Genomic DNA, 22,092 nt, shown 5'->3' with positions numbered 1-22,092 from the left:
ACCAGATTCATAAATGGCTTCATTTCTAGCTATAGCCCTTGATGTCATGTCTCAAAGAGTCATCACTCCAGCCCCCTTGGGACTTACTGAGACCTCTGTATCAGAGCTAACATGCAGATCTGTGAAAAGCAAAGAGCATGCATGCAAATTAGATTGAGACTTATGTATGTGAGTTGCTGGAAGATTAGCAAGTCTGTGGTCAATACAGAGGGAAGAAGAGGTTCCTGCTTTTCTCTGTGACTTCCCTATTTCAGGTAATGGCAGTGCCACACTTCTGAGCATCTGTGGTCAAAACCTCAGAGCCTCTTGACTGCTTTTTCCCCTTTTCATTTTCTTCTTCATCACCTGCATGAGACTGGCCCTATCCCAATGTCTGCTACTCTCCTTTCCCTTTTCTCCACTCATTATTTCAGCCTGAATCATTGTGTCAGTGGCCTTGTAGATGTTCTTCTCAGATGTGTCTTTCACACTCCTATCTGATCTAGTCAAAAAGTTCGAGGACTTAACATTATTGCCTCACCCTGTGGCAAATTGTATTTTCCAAAGAGTCTATAACAATAGCTCCCTTTTCGCGTGTTCTTACAATGTGATCTTGACGCTCCTCCCTTTTAGAGGTGGAGTCTGTTTCCTCCTCTTGAAGTTGGAGGGGCTTGAGACTCACAGCAGTGATATGATGTGACTCCGAAGGTTGGGACCATAAAAGCGATACAGTTTTTGCCTGGTTCTCTCAGGAAACTTGCCTTCAGACCCTTGGTTGCCATACAATAAAGGCCACTGCTTCCCAGGTAGCACCAGTGGTAAAGAACCCCGCTGCCATGGAGGAAACATGAGATACAGATTTGATCCCTGGCTTGAGAATACTTCCTGGGGGAGGAAATGGCAACCCACTCCAGCATTCTTGCCTGGAGAATCCCATGGACAGAGGAGCCTGGCGGGTTGCAAAGAGTTCGACACGACTGAATGACATAGCGTGGCCATACTGTGAGGAAGCCCAAGCCACATGGAGCTGCCTTGTATGAGTGCTCATAATGTGAGGGCTCACTGGGCAGGGAACATGAGTGAAGACACCTACACAGGATTTCTTCTCCCAGCCTTGAGTTCTCCCAGCTGAGGCCATAGCATCATGAGGCTATGCTCTTTTTGAATTCCTGACCTACAGAATCTGTGAGCACAGTGAAATGGTTGTTTCAAACTGTAAGATTGGGGTCGGGGCTGGGGGTCGGGGGCAGAGGGTAATTTGTTATACAGCCAATAGATAACCAATATTTTATTTTAAACCTCCTTAATCTTCACACAAAACCTGTATCAATCATCTGGCTCCAACTTTCAAGAATCTACTTATAAGAGAGGTGAGATTTCAGGAACTGTCAGAGAGGAAAAGAGGAGGAGGAATCTGGGAATCCCTATGCATTTTTTTCAGTACCTACATATCACAGCCCTCATCATATCCAAATCTTCACCATCATGGTCATGAGGTAGGTGTGATTTATCTTCCTTAAGAGATGAAGATACTGAAGCTCAGAGTGGAAACATAAATTTCTCTGATCTCCTGGATATCAGTGGCAAAATAGGAATTCAAACCCAGGACCCGATGGCACAAAAGCCTTGACGGTCCTCACATGCTTCCCAAAGAACTGAACCTAAAAAGAGAAGACACAGACGAGCACTTGGCACAACTTTGAGCTCCTCCCTTTCTCAGGACATTACTGAAATAACTTCCCTCTTTGGAGTAAAGAAAAACATAACAGTCTGGTTTAGCCAGAGAAAGCCCCCAGCAACAATGTCGAACAAGCCAGGAGTAATTTGTTTCTATTCTTCTCCATGTGACTGCCGGAGGTTATCCTGCTTTTTATTAGCCAAACTTCCCCTTTTCAAAAGATAATTCTTTGAAATCTTCTGGGAAATTAACATGGCTCAATCTGGCTCTGGGCTGGCCACCACATGCTCTTGGAATTAAGAGAACCTGGGTTTTTAACCCCTTGTAGTCACATACATACGCACACAAAGCTGAATGCGCCTCTATACTGTGTTAACAGGCTCTAAAGAGACAGTTTACACTGAACCAGCTCTTATGCTCAGCTTTATCCTAGAAAAAAAAATGGATCTATATTTCTTCCAATTAAAGAGTTCTATACCATGTACCAATTTAGTTATAATTCAAACTCACTAGAAAATTTTAATTTAAAAAATCTCATGAACTGATTAATATACAAGCTAGATCATTTAAATATGCAATTTTTCAAATATTCTTTAAGCAAAATTCATTAGCAACAAGTAATATAAAATAACTATAGCAGAAAATTTTAATTCCAATTCCCCATATCCTAGTTATTTACATATATAAAGTTTATAATGTTTCTTCATTTTTATTTTCTAACTGGGAATTTTTGAGATTTTTTTTACAGTATCATAAGAAACATAAAAAAGTGACACTATGTAGGCAACTAATGGCTTATTCTTTCAATATTTCTATGTCTATGTTTCTGGCCATTAGGAAATTGTTTTTCTCTGGAAAGTTTTGTAGAGCAGAACAAGGTGGAGAAGAAGCTTGTTCTCCATTCCTCTCTCTCCTTCATGACCACCGGTACAGGGAAGGCTTAAGGCCTTTGCAGCTGACATCTCCTTTTCCAGGCAAAGTTCCCCGAGAGATAGTGCAGAAAACCCTTTGGGATCTGAGAGTAGAAGGAGTCTTCTGCTATCATCCAGGTCCGGCATCAAGGCCATATCTAGAACTATGTGACCGAAAGGGTGACATTGACTAGAAGAAGAATACGGAGTAATTCAATCAGGATAGAACCCCGATCAAGTCAGTTCAGTGAGTTCATGCTGTGTCTCACACCCCCTTTGCTGCAAAGGCATAGTAATGTCAGGTAAGAAAAAAAAAGAAGCAAAATAATTGGCCTCTTGCTAATGGTCAAAAATCTGCCTGCTAATGTAAGAGACGTTAGAGACACAGGTTTTATCCTTGGGTTGGGAAAATCCCCTGGAGAAGGAAATGGCAATTCACCCCAGTATTTCTAGCCTGGGAAATTCCATGGACAGAGGAGCTTGGCGGGCTTACAGTCCGTGGGGTCGCAAAGAGTCGGACATGACTGAGCTTCTAAGCACAATAGAAACAAAAGGTAGTGAGCAGCAGCTGAAACCACAGGCCTACAGGTAGCAATGATCTAGAATTTCTTTCCTGCAAATTGAGGGGATACTAGCGCTCTGTGTGAGAGGGGAACTAGAGTCATTTTCACTGAGAAAAGCAAGAGCTGGGATGAAAGAAATCTGAAAAATTAAGCTGCTGACAAGATAGTGTTTGGGGCTTTGGCTAGGGAAGACAGAAAGACAGAAAAAGGCTTTACAACAAAGAACCTCAATCAAATTTAGTAACTGTGAACATGATATTCCCAATATTACAATGAAAAGAAAGCCTTGAAATAGTGGAAATGGCTAAGGATTAGCGGCAGGATCACAACAGCTCTGAACGACTGTAAGATCACTATAGGTGTGTGTGTGTGTGTGCGCACATATTCAGTCGTCTCGGACTCTTTGCAACCCCATGGACTGTAGCCCACCAGGCTCCTCTGCCCAGGGGATTTCCCAGGCAAGAATACTAGAGTGGGTTGCCATTTCCTCCTCCAGAGGATCTTCCAGACTCAGGGATAAAACCCTCATCTCCTGCATTGCAGGTGGATTCTTTACCACTGAGCCACCTGGGAAGCCCCAAAATCACTACAGGAAGAGGAAAATATGGGGAGGGATATGGTGGAGAGAGAAAGAAAAAACATAAGCAAAAATTTCCCACTCACAGTAAGTACACAAACCCAAATCCCAAGCCAAAGGAGAAATCCAATGAGAATGAAATCAGGATATAAATGTGAATTCATTTATTATTAAATCAAAGCTATGAAATAGCCTAGAAAAGACTTTTTTTAATTTAAATATATATATGTTTATAATGCAAAAAGACATAAATAATAGTTTTCATTTTAAAAGACCAGGGAAATGTGAAGAGGGAAGAAATAAAAGAAGAACAGAAATATATGAAAAAGTTAACTTTCTAAGGCTCAGGATACAAAAAATATTAATTTAAAAAACTCATTATATAAGATTAACTCTAGACTGGATACTATAGAAAAAATGTTAATTAGAAAGCAATATTGAGTAATTTACCCATAACACACAGAGAAAAAGTATATGTACGTATACAATAAAGAAAGAATATTACCATAAAGTCTCAAAAAATGTGAAGGCATAGAAGTCATATAAAGTATATTCTCTGACTGTAGTAAAATTAAATTAAACATCAATTACGTAAAACTAGAAATCTCTACATATATTTAGGAGTTAAGTAATAAACTGCTACATTATTTGAGTCAAAGAAGAAATCTTAATAGAAATTAGAAAGTATTTTGAAATTATGATGAATGCTGTATGGAAAGCTGCTGAAGTTGTGTTTTAAAAACAATTATAGCCTTCAGTTCAGTTCAGTTTAGTTGCTCAGTTGTGTCCAACTCTTTGCTACCCCATGAATCGCAGCACGCCAGGCCTCCCTGTCCATCACCAACTCCCAGAGTTCACTCAAACTCATGTCCATCAAGTTGGTGATGCCATCCAGCCATCTCATCCTCTGTCATCCCCTTCTCCTCCTGACCTCAATCCCTCTCAGCATCAGAGTCTTTTCCAATGAGTCAACTCTTCCCATGAGGCAGCCAAAGTATTGGAGTTTCAGCTTTAGCATCAATCCTTCCAATGAACACCCAGGGCTGATCTCCTTCAGAATGGACTGGTTGGATCTCTTTGCAGTCCAAGGGACTCAAGAGTCTTCTCCAACACCACAGTTCAAAAGCATCAATTCTCAGTGCTCAGCTTTCTTCACAGTCCAACTGTCACATCCATACATGACCACTGGAAAAACCATAGCCTTGACTAGACGGACCTTTGTTGGCAAAGTAATGTCTCTGCTTTTTAATAACCTATAATTATAGCCTTAAAAGTATTTATTAAGAAAGAAAAAAAGGCTGAAAATCAATGTTCTTAGAATTAATCTTGAGAAGTTAAGATAAGATAAAAAGCAGCAAATTAAATCCAAAGAAAGCAAAAAGAAGAAATTAAAAACAGAAAAATGGGAGTTTAAAAAAACCAGAAGCAAATATGTGGAAGAGAAACAGCATGGCCAAAGTTGGTTATTTAAAAAGTAATAAAATTAATAGCAACCCCACATCCAAGGAGCAGTGGCTGTGTGGGCACAGGAGGGCCCAGAGGAGCTACTCCATGTTCAAGGTCAGGAGGAGCGGCTGTGAGGAGATACCCCTTGCCCAAGGTAAGGAGCAGTGGCTGCGCTTTGCTGGAGCAGCCGTGAACAGATACCCCATGTCCAAGGTAAGAGAAACCCAAAGAAGACGGTAGGTGTTGCGAAAGGCATCAGAGGGCAGACACACAAATCATAATCACAGAAAACTTGTCAATCCAATCACACAGACCACAGCCTTGTCTAACTCAATGAAACTAGGCCATGCCATGTGGGGCCACCCAAGACGGGCGGGTCATGGTGGAGAGATCTGACAGAATGTGGTCCACTGGAGAAGGGAATGGCAAACCACTTCAGTATTCTTGCCTTGAGAACCCCATGAACAGTATGAAAAGGCAAAATGATAGGATACTGAAAGAGGAACTCCCAGGTCAGTAGGTGCCCAATATGCTACTGGAGATCAGTGGAGAAATAACTTCAGACAGAATGAAGGGATGGAGCCAAAGCAAAAACAATACCCAGCTGTGGATGTGTCTGGTGGTAGAAGCAAGGTCCGATGCTGTAAAGAGCAATATTGCATAGGAACCTGGAATGTCAGGTCCATGAATCAAGGCAAATTGGAAGTGGTCAAACAGGAGATGGCAAGAGTGAACGTCGACATTCTAGGAATCAGCGAACTGAAATGGCCTGGAATGGGTGAATTTAACTCAGATGACCATTATATCTACTACTGCGGGCAGGAATCCCTCAGAAGAAATGGAGTAGCCATCATGGTCAACAAAAGAGTCCAAATGCAGTACTTGGATGCAATCTCAAAAATGACAAAATGATCTCTGTTTGTTTCTAAGGCAAACCATTCAATATCACAGTAATCCAAGTCTATGCCCCAACTAGTAACACTGAAGAAGCTGAAGTTGAACGGTTCTATGAAGACCTACAAGACCTTTTAGAACTAACACCCAAAAAAGATGTCCTTTTTTGGACTGGAATGCAAAAGTAGGAAGTCAAGAAACACCTGGAGTAACAGGCAAATTTGGCCTTGGAATGCGGAATGGAGCAGGGCAGAGGCTAATAGAGTTTTGCCAAGAGAACGCACTGGTCATAGCAAACACCCTCTTCCAACAACACAAGAGAAGACTCTACACATGGACATCACCAGATGGTCAACACCAAAATCAGATTGATTATATCCTTTGCAGCCAAAGATGGAGAAGCTCTATACAGTCAGCAAAAAAAGACCGGGAGCTGACTATGGCTCAGATCATGAACTCCTCATTGCCAGATTCAGACTTAAATTGAAGAAAGTAGGGAAAACCACTAGACCATTCAGGTATGACCTAAATCAAATTCCTTATGATTATACAGTGGAAGTGAGAAATAGATTTAAGGGACTAGATCTGATAGATAGAGTGCCTGATGAGCTATGGATGGAGGTTTGTGACATTGTACAGGAGACAGGGATCAAGACCATCCCCATGGAAAAGAAATGCAAAAAAAGCAAAATGGCTGTCTGGGGAGGCCTTACAAATAGCTGTGAAAAGAAGAGAAGTGAAAAGCAAAGGAGAAAAGGAAAGATAGAAACATCTGAACGCAGAGTTCCAAAGAATAGCCAAGAAGAGATAAAAAAAAGCCTTCCTCAGTGATCAATGGAAAGAAATAGAGGAAAACAACAGAATGGGAAAGACTGGAGATTTCGTCAAGAAAATTAGAGATACCAAGGGAACATTTCATGCAAAGATGGGCTCGATAAAGGACAGAAGTGGTATGGACCTAACAGAAGCAGAAGATATTAAGAAGAGATGGCAAGAATACACAGAAGAACTGTACAAAAAGATCTTCATGACCCAGATAATCACGATGGTATGATCACTGACCTAGAGCCAGACATCCTGGAATGTGAAGTCAAGTGGGCCTTAGAAAGCATCACTACGAACAAAGCTAGTGGAGGTGATAGAATTCCAGTTGAGCTATTTCAAATCCTGAAAGATGATGCTGTGAAAGTGCTGCACTCAATATGCTAGCAAATTTGGAAAACTCAGCAGTGGCCACAAGACTGGAAAAGGTCAGTTTTCATTCCAATCCCAAAGAAAGGCAATGCCAAAGAATGCTCAAACTACCGCACATTTGCACTCATCTCACACACTAGTAAAGTAATGCTCAAAATTCTCCAAGCCAGGCTTCAGCAATATGTGAACTGTGAACTTCCTGATGTTCAAGCTGGTTTTAGGAAAGGCAGAGGAACCAGAGATCAAATTGCCAACATCGGCTGGATCATGGAAAAAGCAAGAGTTCCAGAAAAACATCTATTTCTGCTTTATTGACTATGCCAAAGCCTTTGACTGTGTGGATCACAATAAACTGTGGAAAATTCTTCAAGAGATGGGAATACCAGACCACCTGACCTGCCTCTTGAGAAACCTATATGCAGGTCAGGAAGCAACAGTTAGAACTGGACATGGAACAACAGACTGGTTCCAAATAGGAAAAGGAGTATGTCAAGGCTGTATATTGTCACCCTGCTTATTTAACTTATATGCAGAGTACATCATAAGAAACATTGGGTTGGAAGAAGCACAAGCTGGAATCAAGATTGCCGGGAGAAATATCAATAATCTCAGATATGCAGATGACACCACCCTTTTGGCAGAATGTGAAGAGGAACTAAAAAGCCTCTTGATGAAGGTGAAAGTGGAGAGTGAAAAAGTTGGCTTAAATCTCAACATTCAGAAAACTAAGATCATGGCATCTGGTCCCATCACTTCATGGGAAATAGATGGGGAAACAGTGGAAACAGTGTCAGACTTTATTTTTGGGAGCTCCGAAATCACTGCAGATGGTGACTGCAGCCCTGAAATTAAAAGACACTTACTCCTTGGAAGGAAAGTTATGACCAATCTAGATAGCATATTGAAAAGCAGAGACATTACTTTGCCAACAAAGTCCATCTAGTCAAGGCTATGGTTTTTCCAGTGGTCATGTATGGATGTGAGAGTTGGACTGTGAAGAAAGCTGAGCATGGAAGAATTGATGCTTTTGAACTGTGGTGTTGGAGAAGACTCTTGAGAGTCCCTTGGACTGCAAGGAGATCCAACCAGTCCATTCTAAAGGAGATCAGTCCTGGGTGTTCATTGGAAGGATTGATGCTAAAACTGAAACTCCAATACTTTGGCTGCCTCATGGGAAGAGTTGACTCATTGGAAAAGACTCTGATGCTGGGAGGGATTGGGGGCAGGAAGAGAAGAGGACGACAGAGGATGAGATGGCTGGATGGCATCACCGACTCGATGGACATGAGTTTGGGTGAACTCCGGGAGTTGGTGATGGACAGGGAGGCCTGTGTGCTGCAGTTCATGGGGTGGCAAAGAGTCAGACATGACTGATCGACTGAATTGAACTGAACTGAACTGAAAATTAATATATCATAGTAAGACTAATCGAGGAAGAGAAAAGAGAGAAGGCAGAAATAAAAATATAGGAATGAAAAAGGACATAATTATATATCCTCATATATTAAAAGACAGTAGAATACCATTATGAGCAACTTTATGCCTATAAACTAGAAAATTAGATTAAATGACAATTTAAAAATCACTCACTAAATGGACACAAAAATAGAGAAAATCTAGTCTGTATCTACTAAACCTAATCCTAAATTTAAAACCTTCTCTCTTATTCAAGGGTAAATTCTTCTTAAAATTTAATGAAGAAATAGTATCAATTGTTTACAACTCTTTCAGGGAATGGAAAAAAAAAAGAGAATACTTCCCAACTTTTAAAAACTGAGCAAGAAGATAATTACAAGCCCGAGGTCTCTCATAAATACATGTTTTTTTTTTTTAAGGCAATAAAATCCAATGACATGGATAATGAGGACAAAATGTCATATTGTATTGGTTTATTCCAAGAATGCAAGGTTAGTTTAACATTCACACATAGGAATAGTCATGAATCAGTGCTTAATTTCCTAACTTAATTAGTGAACTTCAGTTATATAAGAGAATGTCTTTGTTCTTAATAAATATACACTTAAAGTATTTAGGGGTAAAGTTTCACCATATCTCCAATCTAGTCTAGAATTGTTCAGAAAGATAAGTAACATATATATGTATATACGTATATGAATATATAGAATGATAAAACAAATGAGGCAAAATGCGAGCAACTGGCTATGTGTGTGTGTACATCAGGGTAGAGTTATGGGTAGTCCTTGTTCAAACAAATTTTTTATGTAAGTTTTAAATCTCACCAAAATTCAGAGTTACAAGTAAAAAAATCAATTTAATTCACCTGTAAACAGAATAAAGGAGGAAAACATACAATTACTTCAATAAGTATAGAAAATAATTTTATAAAATTCAACATCCATTCCTGATTTAAAAAAAAAACCATGGCATCTTAGAAGGTCTAATACAAGGTATCTACCAAAAACCTGTAGGAAACATTACAATGGGAAAAAAAATGTGGAAGCTTTTCCTCTGATGTCAGCAATGAGAGAAGGATGCTACTGTCACAACTTATATTCAACAGAACTTTCAGCGAAAAACAGCCTGCTTTGGAGGAACAAGAAAATTGTCTGCTCACTACAGGCTTCTTATTCCCTGAGAGTAAACAGGATATAGCTGAACTGAGTTAGTCTTTGCAAATTTGACACCCGATGAGTCAATGCAACTCTCCCAGGTGAAGTGGGTGAAAGAAGAAAGTCTGGTTGGGGAAAATTCTTCCTCACAGAAATCATGATCAAAGGGCACATTTCCCATCTAACAATGTTCAAGATCCTTTGAAGAAAGTTACAGAATGTTATCAAAAGGCATAAAAGGAAGCCTGAATAGAGAATTAGATCACATTCATGGATGAGAAGACCACATACCATAAATACGTCAATTATGCACAGATTGTCTACATTTCTCCGTACCTTGTGGGTTTAGATAAAACCCGACACACTGATCAAAAAGTCCATATGGAAGAACAAAAGGCCAAGAACAGCTACAGCCAAGTCTGAAAACAAAGAACAAGGAACAGCAACAAGCCTATCAAATATTTTAAATGTTTATTGACCTACAGTTCTGGACTTGGTATCAGCACAAGGGACAAACAAACAAACAAAAAAAACAGAAAAGGAACAGACAGAGGTTGGGAAACAGGTCCAGGCATATTTATAAACTTGGTATATGATACAAATGGCATTTTGAATCTGTAAGGAAAAGATAAACTATTTAATAAATGATAGTCAATAGGTTATCTCATTTGGAAAAACAAAACAAAAGCAGATTCTTAATATAAAACTTTTAAAGTAATTACACATGGATTAAATACCTAAGTGAAAAATATATCAAAACTTTTAGAAGAACACAGAAGGAAATAGTTTTACATTTTCAGAGTAGGGAAGGATTTCCAAACTAGGTACAAAAAAACAAGTCCTAAAGAAAAAGATTGATAAATTTGACTATATTGTTATTAATAACTTTTATCCAAAAAAAAAAATCAAGCAAAGTCAGAAGGCAAATTGCAGACCATGAAGACGAGTGAAAATATTTGTGATGTGTACAAGTGAAAAGGGATGAAAATCTAGAATATTTGAAGAATGCTTACAAGTCAGTAAGAAAAACAGTCTAGTTGAAAAAATGGACAAGAGATGAGGATGCACCTTTCACAAGAGGACACTCAGTGGTTAATGTGCCTACAAAAAGATGCTTAACCAAGCCAGTAATCAGGAAATTGCCAATTAAGTCACCACTGAAATACGATTTCCCACCAAGCAGATTGACTAACAGAAGAAAGCTAACAATACTGAGTGCTGGTGAAGAGGTAGAGAAAAGAAGTGGCCTTTCACAAGCTGCAGGGGGAGTGAGCATTGGTATAAGCCCAATGAAGAAAGGGCTAGTGTGTTAGAGACACATCTGATACAGGAATTCCACTCCTAGAGATGCACAGAGATGTACTGCTTATAACAGGGGAAAAAGGGAGACAACTTAAACCCACTGATGAGATGATGGGTAAATAAACTGTGGTTCAACAGAACACTATACACTAGTTAAAATGAATAGACTAGAGCTATATACACTAACACAGAGAACCCTCAAAGATACCACATCGAATTTTTTAAAAAAGAAGAAAAACATACTGTCTGATGATATGTACAGTATGATAACATGTAGATACAGCTTTAAACATGAAAACCCGTATTATATACTATTATGCATATAAATAACATTAAAATATTTGTGGGAGTGATAAGCAAATTCAGAATAAGCTATTATCTCTGAGCCAGTGGAAATGGAATGTGAAAGAATGCATAGAGGGTTTCGCCTGTTTTTATTTTTTCTTAAAAAGAAAAAAAGTCTCAAACAAAGAAATCAGAGTTGAAATCAAAGTGCTCTGATCAAATCTGCTTCTTCTCACAAAGAAACAGAAATTCCACATGTTATATATTCATTGCTTTTCAAAGCAAATTTTAGCAATAACATTTTTTAAAGGAACAATCTAGAAGGGTCACCTGTGAGAACAGCAAAAACAAGACGCAGTGACAACTCCACATGCCGACGGGGCTGTGGGGAAACTGAGACACGCACACCCTGTGGGCAGCAGCTCTTATTGCTCTGCACCCTCACATCCTCGCTGCACTATGAGATGTGCTTGTGTCTCGTTGCGATTTGGACGGGCAAATTCTGGCATCAACTTGTATGTAGTGGCCATGTGCCTTTCCTCCTTTGCAAAATGTCCGTAGTCCATTTTCTTGTAAGATTATCTTATCATCTGTCTCTTCTTGATTTGCAGGACTTCTGTTTGCTGTTTTTAATAAATACTGGATGAATCCTTTTCATCTCCTACTCTGTGTATCTTCTTCTTATTCTCAGGTGTGTCTTTAAAAAGAAGAAGGGCTGTTCCCACCAGCTTGTACATGCACAGAATACCTCTGGAAGGATGCACAAGAATGTGGTACCTGGGACTGCTTCTGAAGAGGGAAAGTAAAGGACCGGGGAAAGAATGTTTGGGAGGTGAGTTTATGTGCCCAGTCTCTCAGTGTTGTCCAACTCTTTGCCGCCCTATGTACTGCAGCCCACCAGGCTCCTCAGTCCATGGAATTTTCCAGGCAAGAATACTAGAGTCAGTGGCCATTTCCTCCTCCAGGGGATCTTCCCGACTCAGGGATCTAATCTGTGTCTTCTGAGGCCCCTGCCTTGGCAGGTGGATTATTTACCACTGAGCCACGTGGGAAGCCCCATGGGGGACATGTACCCTTCTCCATTATCCTCTTACACTCTTTTTTTTTTTTTGAAAATCATTATTAGGTCCATGTATTTAAGATATTAACACAAAACCTATTATAACTAAGCTAATGAAAGCTTTTCCTCTGTTTGTTTCCCAAAGGAGATGCCAGCCAGAGTCAGACTTTCTCCATGCAGCCCACACCTGCTGGCCCTAAGTACAGGAGCCCGTCCACTCTGCCTTCTAACCAGGAGGCAGGAGAGCAGAGCAAGGCTGAGAGTAACCTGGCAGCCAGACTACCAGGCTGTCCCCCAGCCCCTCCGCTGCCACTTGTACAATGGAGCAGAGTTTCTTATCCTCCCTAGACCTCAGCTGAGGAGCAGTAATTCCTACAGTGACCGGCAGCCTTGAAGTCAGGCGGCCCCGTTGCTCTCACCTCAAGTGGCAGAGGTGATGGGCTCTTACGTCCAAACTGAGATGCAAAAGACCTGTGGCTTCTGTTTGGACACACCTTCTCTTACTCGCTTGCTATACAGGAAGTCAGTTCTCATGTTATATTCCACATTGGGAGCTGCCCTGTGGGAAAGGCTCTCAGAGCAAGGATTAATGCTTCCAGCCACCAGCCAGTGAGAACCAGAATCCTGCCAGCAAGTCCTACTCACAGCCAGTGAGTGAGCTTGGAACTGGTCCTCCCCCGGGGCAAGACGATGCAGCCTGGGGAGACCTGGAGCCAGAGAAACCCAGCTAAGTCGGGTTTCTGCTCAGATTCCTGCCCCATAGAGGTTGTGAAATAATTAGCATTTGTTGTTTTAAAGAAAAGCAGAGAGACTAGGCAACATTTCTCCTGAAAAATGTATCAATCACCTGCAAGAGGCCAGACAGAACAAAAGATTGTGTAGAATCCCTTCCAGTGCTGGGAGCCTAAAGCTCCAAGTAATACAGTAAATCCTTGGTTTTAAACAAAACGTTTCAGGAAATAGATGATTTGCTGAATTTAATTTCCTGGTTAATTGGAAGAGCCTTTTTTTAAAAAATAGAATCATGGGGCTTAAACGTATCTTATGAGATCATGTATTCAGATGATGCAGCTGAAACCGAGAATAAGCAGTTTCTGAAAGTTCTGAAGCTTTTCTGTGATGAACCCTAGCACAGTGCCTGTCACACCGAGGACACTCACTGAATAACTGTTGAAAGAAAGAAGGAAGAAGAGTAGGTGGCAGGGAGGAAGGAAGAAAGAGGTGCTCACCCTCCTCATGGCTTTGACATGCTGAAACTCCTCCTGGTCCTGGCCTCAGGGGCCAGGAGAGCTCAGAGTTAGACACGAGCAGATCTGAATTCAAGCCCCAGTCCACATTTAGTTGTGTGACTCTCGGCAGTCCCTTGACCTCACCTCTTATACCTTACATCTTACCTGTTTAGGTGTAAAATTTTAAAAATAGTAACTTCAGGTGCCATAGAGTCACTGTGAGATCAAATATGATCCATACGGGAATGCACTTTCTAACCAGAGAGGGACATGCCCACTTTGCCATCCTTATCTTTAGAAAGTACTGTCCACTGTGCTGACTTAGAAAGCAGGCTATAAACTGAAACATCCCCTCTCCCCAACACATGGGAAAGGGTTGCTGTTGGGAAAATCAGCTCTTTGGAGGGAACTCCATTTGGATCCTCATCTCACACCATTCACTGACACAAAAGTTGCTGCTCCTGCTGCTGCTAAGTCGCTTCAGTCGTGTCCAACTCTGTGCGACCCCATAGACGGCAGCCCACCAGGCTCCCCCGTCCCTGGGATTCTCCAGGCAAGAACACTGGAGTGGGTTGCCATTTCCTTCTCCAATGCACGAAAGTGAAGTTAGATGGATTTAAAAGTCAATTGTAAATTACAGTATGTGTATAATATGTAATACCACGCAATTAAAAAGAATAAGGTACAGCTCTGTGCACTGGCATGGAAAGATCTCCAAGAGCTAGTGTTGTGTGAAGAAAACCAAGCTGTATACATGTGTGTGTGTATGTTTTACTTATGTAAAAATAAATCCCACATACACATGCACGCGCATATGCCACAAACTTAAAGAAAGTTGAAAGAATTCACACATCAATTGTTAATAGTAGTCGCCTCTGGGGAAGGTAGTGGGACTGGATGTAAATGTGGCATTTTAATTTCTCGTGAGAATTATATATATATACACACATACACTAGTTCAACTTTTAATGGGTATGTATTAATTTTTTTAATTTTAAAAACAAAGGTAATATTTTAAAACTTAAATGTAAAGAATAAAACCATTAAAAATAATACATGAATGCTTGGTCTCTGTATGAAAAGGAAAAATCTTTGAAAATAATATAAAAAAAATCATGAAAAGTGTTTCTAGAATTAACTACATTAATTGCTTCTTTAGTAAAAAAAAAAAAAATTAAAAGGTAAACCAAAACCTGGGCTTCCCAGGTGGCGCTAGTGGTAAAGAACCTACCTGCCAATGCAGGAGACATAAGACATGCGAGTTCAATTCCTGGGTGGGGAAGATCCCCTGGAAGAGGGCGTGGCAACTCACTCCAGTATCCTTGCCTGGAGAATCTCCTTGTCTTGGACAGAGGAGCCTGACAGGCTACAGCCCATAGGGTCACAAACAGTCAGACATGACTGAAGCTACTTCTCTCCAAACCAAAACTGGATAATAACTTAGCACCCAATATGACAAAGAATTAATTCTTTGTATTAAAAAGTGGTCAGAACTGATTATTAAATAAGATCATTATCTCCCCACCCTCAGAAAAGCCCTGACTCTCCAAGCACTCAGCCTCAGACTCTTTTCAAACTATCATCCCACGTGCTTATTTTACAGACAGAAAGCCTTAAAGATGGTGAGTCTGTTGTGGGGTTGGTGGGGAGAGGGGTGGCGGAGCAGGAAGCTACAGCCCCTCTCAGCAGGGAGCCGGCCCTCCTGAAAGGAGAGGCTGGGATGGGCTGTTTCCTGCAGCTTAGAAATTTACCACTCACATCCTCCATCCCTGCCCCTGACAAAATCTGAAAACAGTGAATCTTCCCAATCTTGTCAGAACCCAAGTCCCCTCTCTCCCAATTTCAGATTCCCCTTGAGGATGAACTGAGGTCTGGCCCCCAGATGGAGAGTTGAAAATGAAAAACGTCTTGGGAGTTCGTCACCCAAGACGGCCCTAGATCAGAGGGAACCCCTGACCGCTACCTGAAATGCTGCAACACCACCCCCCCCAACCCCAAGGCTTTTGGCAGACAACATGAAATGGCTTGGCTGCCCTCGTCCCCTAATGAGGTGGGGTCCTAGGAACGCCTGGGCCCGCCCCAGGAGGAGAATAAAACTGCCACCAGGGAGCCCACCTCTCCAAAGTCACGTGGCAGGGCCACAGCTCTCAACACCAGCAGCACTGGTCTGAAGAGCCCATGTCTATCAGAGAATGGCTAACCTGGCCACCCATTTTGACAAAGAATATATCTTTGATATTCTAGATGTTACTTCTTGTTTCCATCTGTGACTTTCCTCTGCCACTCAGGGTTGTTGTTGTTTAATTGACTAAGTCATGTCCAATTCTTTTGTGACTCCATGGACTGTAGCCCACCAGGCTTCTCTGTCCATGGAATTCTTCTGGCAAGGATACTAGAGTGGGTTAACATGTCCTCCTCCAGGGTATCTTCCTGATCCAGGAATCAAACCTAAGTCACAGCTCCTGCATTGACTGGTGGGTTCTTCACCACTGAGCCACTGGTGGGAACTTGGAAGGAACTGGAAGCCCTGCTCCCAGCCATCTCCTCCCACAGCCCAGCACCCCCAGCAGGGGCTACAGCCTGGGGAGGGTGCTGGGAGTGGGGTGTCTCCTCCACTCCCACCGCCCATTCCTGACATTTCCTAGTAAAGGGGAAATTCTGCACCTAATAACTCAGAGATGGGGTCAAGCCAATGTGGACCTGCTCCTGCAGATAATTATTCTTAAAAAAAACTTTTCTGTGCTTCCCTGGTGGTTCAATGGTTAAGAATCTGCCTTGTAATGCAGGGCACACCGGTTCAATCCCTGGTCTAGGAAGAGCCCACATGCCGTGCAGGACAGCTAAGCCTATGAGCTGTAATTACTGGGCCCACACGCAGCAACTACTGAAGCCCGAGTGTTCTAGGGCCCGTGCTCCACAACAACAGAAGCTCCCACAACGGGAATAGCCCGTGCACCACACCTAGAGAGTAGCCCCTGCTCGCTGCAACTAGAGAAAGCCCCTGCACAGCAACGAAGACCCAGTGCAGCCAAAAATAAATAAATACATATTTTTTAAAAAAGAGCATTGCTGTTGTCGTTGTTTAGTCCCTTGATCATATCCGACTCTTTTGCAACCCCATGGACTGTAGCCTGCCAGGCTTCTCAGTTTATAGGATTTTCCAGGCAAGAATATTGGAATGGGTTGCATTTCCTCCTCCAGAGGATACTCCACCCCCTGTCCCCAGGGATCGAACTGCATTTCCTGCATTGGCAGGCGGGTTCTTAACCACTGAGCCATCAGGGAAGCCTAAAGAACATGAGATAAACATTTGCAAGGAAAAGATCTTGTCATCCCATCAAAAACTTATTTAACATTCTACAAACATTTACTGAGCACTAACGGAAGTGTTGGAGAAGGCAATGGCACCCTACTCCAGTACGCCTGCCTGGAAAATCCCATGGACGGAGGAGCCTGGTAGGCTGCAGTCCATGGGGTCGCTGAGGGTCGGACACAACTGAGTGGCTTCACTTTCACTTTTCACTTTCATGCATTGGAGAAGGAAATGGCAACCCACTCCAGTGTTCTTGCCTGGAGAGTCCCAGGGACGGGGAGCCTGGTGGGCTGCTGTCTATGGGGTTGCACAGAGTTGGACACGACTGAAGTGACTTAGCAGCAGCAGCAGCAGCAACTGAAGTGTAGGAAGTGCCAGAGTTAAGCGTGTACAGATTGAGTATGCCCTCCTCGCCCTGAACAGCATTGAGCATTCAGTGTGGTACAGGGAAAGTCTGCTGCTTACTAGAATAGCCTGGAGCACTTCACTTAATCTTCCTGAGAATCTATGTATAAAATCCCCAGGATCTTGGGAGGATTAAATGAGATGCTGTGGGACAGTGCCTGGCATAACACAGCTCCAGGCACACTATAGACAAAGAAGAATTTAGGCTCCAGTTCCCAAGCCCCCCTCCCCTCAGTTTCCTCATCTCTAAAGTCTGTTACCTTGTTGGCTTGACTGACCTATCTTACAGGCTCAAACTGCACGATACATCAACACAAGAGCCCCACACAAATCAGTCGCCTTATCGGGACTATCGAGTCTCAGTTGGAAACATTCATTCTATTTTTTAAGGTGGGTAGAGGCAAGTGAATGTCAGTATATTCTGCCAAGATGAATAAAATCCCTTTGCTTAGATCTGGAATGTGCTGCAGAAGGGTAAGTCGGAGACCAAGTTTTCTCTGGCAGTGTTGGGTTGTTCTAGCCCCTCAGTTGTGTCCATCTCTTTGCAACCCCATGAACTGTAGCCTGCCAGGCTCTCCTGTCCATGGAATTCTCCAGGCAAGAATACTGAAGTGGGTAGTCATTCCCTTCTCCAGGAGATCTTCCCGACCCAGGGATTGAACCAGAGTCTCCTGCATTACAGGCGAATTTTTTTTACTGTCTGAGCCACCAGCGAAGCCTTCTTTTGCAGAAGGACAGCAAATTTGGGCCCACAAGCCAAATCTGTCCCATCTCACCCCCACTCCCCACCCGTGCCTGTTTTTGTAAGTAAAGTTATATCGCATCACAGCCATGCTCATTCACCTACAAACCCTCTTTGGCTGTTTTCATGCCAGAACCACAAAACTGAATTACTGTAACAGAAAATGTATGGCCCATGAAGCCTAAAATATTTACAATCTGGCCCTTTACAGAAAAAAAAAAAGAGAGAGAGGCTGTCAACCTCTGCTCTATTGAATACCTTCTGTTCCTCTATCACAAATATCCATAAATCTGAAGCTGAATGGTGGAAATTAAACCTTTTAGCTCTCGAGTCAATTGAGGTTCACAAGACCCAGTGGTTGAAATTGAGGCTCAAATGAATCTGAAGTTTGGAAATAAGAGGGACTCTCTCCAGGTTACATCTGGCTTGTTACTGCGTAGTCCTGAAGCAAATTGTAGGTTAAAATAAGGCTTTAAAATTATTGTTGGGGTTTTCTTCTGTCTACCATTCCCCCCCAACAAAATCCTACAGCCCAAAGCAACTAGTAATTAAGTGAATATTTTCCAATTGTAAATATATAAAATCTTTTCATATTACCTATTGATTTTCTATCATGGATGACACGAATGATTATTGAACTCTTACATTACCTCATCTCCCTTCTAAAAAAATACACATTTATCTCCCCATCCACCCAATATAATTACATATTACATCAAAAATTGTACTTAAAACATTTTTACTTGTATCAATAGTTGATATTTCCTATATTACAACTACATAAACTTTGTTTACTACAGAAAAAAAAATTATTGTGGGGGTTTGCAGACGGAGGAAGCAAGATGGAGTAGAAGCAGCAGTAACCTGAATGTTGGCAGCTGTGTTCCAGCCCCAATTAGGAGTGTGATTGGGGCCATGGCTGCCCTTCCAGGAGCCGTTACTTTATTTGCAAAATAAGGGGCTCGTCATCCACCATCTTTGAACTACTCCTGGGAGGGAACTTGCCAACACAGATACGGAAATTTTGGCCGTGTCATCTCCAAGATACTTTTCCTGCTTTAAAGCTTAATGTAAAGTGAGACTTGACATTGTGAGACTGTGGCCTTGGGGACGGTTATGTGAGAAGCAGTGAATTTACATGCATGGGATGCTTCCAGTTCTACCGTGTCTTAATGACATTCACCACGGTCATAATTCATCGAGCTTACCTCTTTCCAAATACACACCATGCTAGTGTAAGTCCAGTCCATCTGTAGAGAGAGACAGTAGCCCCTGGACAGCTTTGGACAGGCCCTCCACCTTGAATTATGTGGCAGCAGTCACATAATTGGCCCTCTGAATTATGCCTTCTAGACGGGCATCAACATGAGTTTACCTACCCAAAACTAGCACCGGCAGACACGGTGAAGGATGGCTTTATCTCTAGAGCAATTAGTCCATGTAGTAAAGGGATCCTAAGGATGCTTCCAACAATCTTTGGATAACTGGGACCTGACAGCAAATAAATCCTGCAGAATTAGGACTAGTTTTTCCCAAAGCCCCAAAGTGAGGACCACCTTCCAAAAGCTCAGAATCCAAAGTCTGTTCATCCCCTTTGTGGATAGCGCCTGGTCCTGGACTGCCTGCCCTACATTCCTCCCCCGTAGTACCCATGCAGGCCAGTGACCCCAGCTGGCAGCACGGTGCCACATGGACAGCAGTCAAAGAACACCCAGATGCAAACTGCAGCTGAGGGCCAGACCTTTCGGGTCAGTGGCTGCTGTGTTCAGTTCTCTCCCTGCCTCCCCAAGTTCAAATGCCAGCCTGATTTCTATCTGGAAGCCTCCCAGCCCAAACATGGAACAAAAGTTCCCTCTGACAAGCCCATTCTGGGTTCCAAAGTATGTTTTTATGTTTGTTGGCAAATGGAAGTGTCACCAACAACAATAACAACACTGTTTCCCCTCCGCTGGAGCTACTTCATTTCTTCACATTTGTTCCAGGGCTGGAGCTGGACAGATGAATAATGTAGGCTAGGCGGCTGGCCCGAGCCCTGACCTCGTGCCTCCAAAAGCAAACACGATGGTGAACGTGGAGACTTGTTTGTTTGAACTCTCACTGGGTAACTTAAAAAAGGAAAAGAAAAAAAAGAAAAAAACACCTACCACCATCCCATTTCATCAGTGTAGCCACTGAAGTTTTATTGTTTTGCTTTATCTTTTTCTGTTTTCATTTCTCACTTTTTGAAACAAGGAGCTACAGCCCTCTACTGGTGCAAGAGATGGCGCCAATTCACCAATCGTCGAGGCTACCCTGCCATCTTGTGGCCATCTTACGAATGTGCAAGTTTAGAGACAATCAACTGCCAAACATCATAAAACACAGGTTGTTTGAAGGAATCTGCCAAATATTTAGACAGGCTTTCATTGCAGACACCTTGAGAAGATAGATTTGATTGTTTGGGGAGGATACAGATTGGGTTTGGAGTCAGAATGTCGTTCTGTATCTCAGCGCCCGTCCACCTCTCAAGGCATCACGCTTGAGCAAATCATTTCATTTTTATGAAGTTGTTTTTTCATCTGTAAAGTAGAGGTCATAATAAATGTTTGATTCTTGAGTTTTGTGAAGCTTAGATACGACTGCATATAAAAAGTGACTTGTAAACTTTATGCACAAATACACATAAATATGAGCTTCCCAGGTGGCTCAGTGGGTAAAGAATCCACCTGCAATGCAGGAGACACAGGGAAAATCCACTGGAGGAGGGCATGGCAACCCACTCCAGTATTGTTGCCTGGAGAATCCCATGGACAGAGGAGCCTATCGGGCTACAGTCCATGGGGTCCCAAAGAGACAGACACAACTGAAGTGACTGAGTAGGCACACATAAATATATGTTAATATCGCTAAAGAAGTAGATTATCTCACTATACTCGGTAAGACTTTTTTCAGAGACTCAAAGCCTGTTTCGCTACCTAACCTCCTTTAGGATAAAGCCTGAGCCTTAGGCTTAAAGGGAGAAGGATTTCACAATGTTCCATGCTTTCCTCAATGCATACTGTCAAATCCCTTAACTTTCACTTTCCTGATGCAAGTAAAACCAGTTTCTTCAGCCTTTCTTCATAGGGCCAGCAAATCAGTCATGAGGAACAAGGAACATCAGTGAGCTTTTGGAGGTCAAACTCTGCTTACCTGGAGTCACAGAGTGCCCATTAATGCCTGAGCTTGAGTACTTGGCTACCTTGTCTTCTGGAAAAAGCCTGAGCCAGATGCAGCTGCTGAGGAGGCACCCGTAGAGGCCTGAGCGGCACACGGCTGACGCGGGATGACTCATCAAACACAAGATGGGTTTGGCCGCTGCTTCTGTGCAGCTGTTTGGAGGAAGCCAAAAATTTCTGGTGCCTCGCTCTGGACTTGGTGAACAAACCCAAATGTTGCAGTTCTCACTTTGTGCTAAAGTTTCTGCCCGGCCTGGGTTGGCAGACTAGCCGGTGCTGGGTCTACTGATAAGAATGTCCGAGGCCCTAGCCTGAGCTCAGAGGTTTCCCACCCACGGGCTGGCCCTTTGCGTCCTCCAGTTACAGTTTATCACATGTCTCATTGATGCAGGAGGCAGGCTTAGGGCACATTTGGCAGCAGGATCACTAGTTTTGCAGAGAGAAAATAGCATGCCAGCCAAAAGGACATCAAATCCTTGGGTGAGTGGTGAGGAGCTCTGACTCAGATTTCCAGGCCATCTGCCCTGCAGGCTGGGCTCCACTTCCACCTGTTTCCAAGTTTTGTTCATCTAGGCCTGTCCTCAGGAAGCCACCTTCAGATTCCCAAATATTACCAGTGAGCCTGTGTGTTAGCAGGTGAGGGGGACCAAGGAAGATCCTGTGGCAGGTGAGGGGGACAGAAGAGAAGGTCATGCTCCTGTCCTGCCCAGAGAGGGTCTCCTTCCAAAGGCTGAGCAGACCTCCACA

Source organism: Bos javanicus, chromosome 16 (assembly GCF_032452875.1).
Source record: "Bos javanicus breed banteng chromosome 16, ARS-OSU_banteng_1.0, whole genome shotgun sequence".
Lineage (NCBI taxonomy): Eukaryota > Metazoa > Chordata > Mammalia > Artiodactyla > Bovidae > Bos > Bos javanicus.
Note: the sequence above shows the minus strand (reverse complement) of the source record.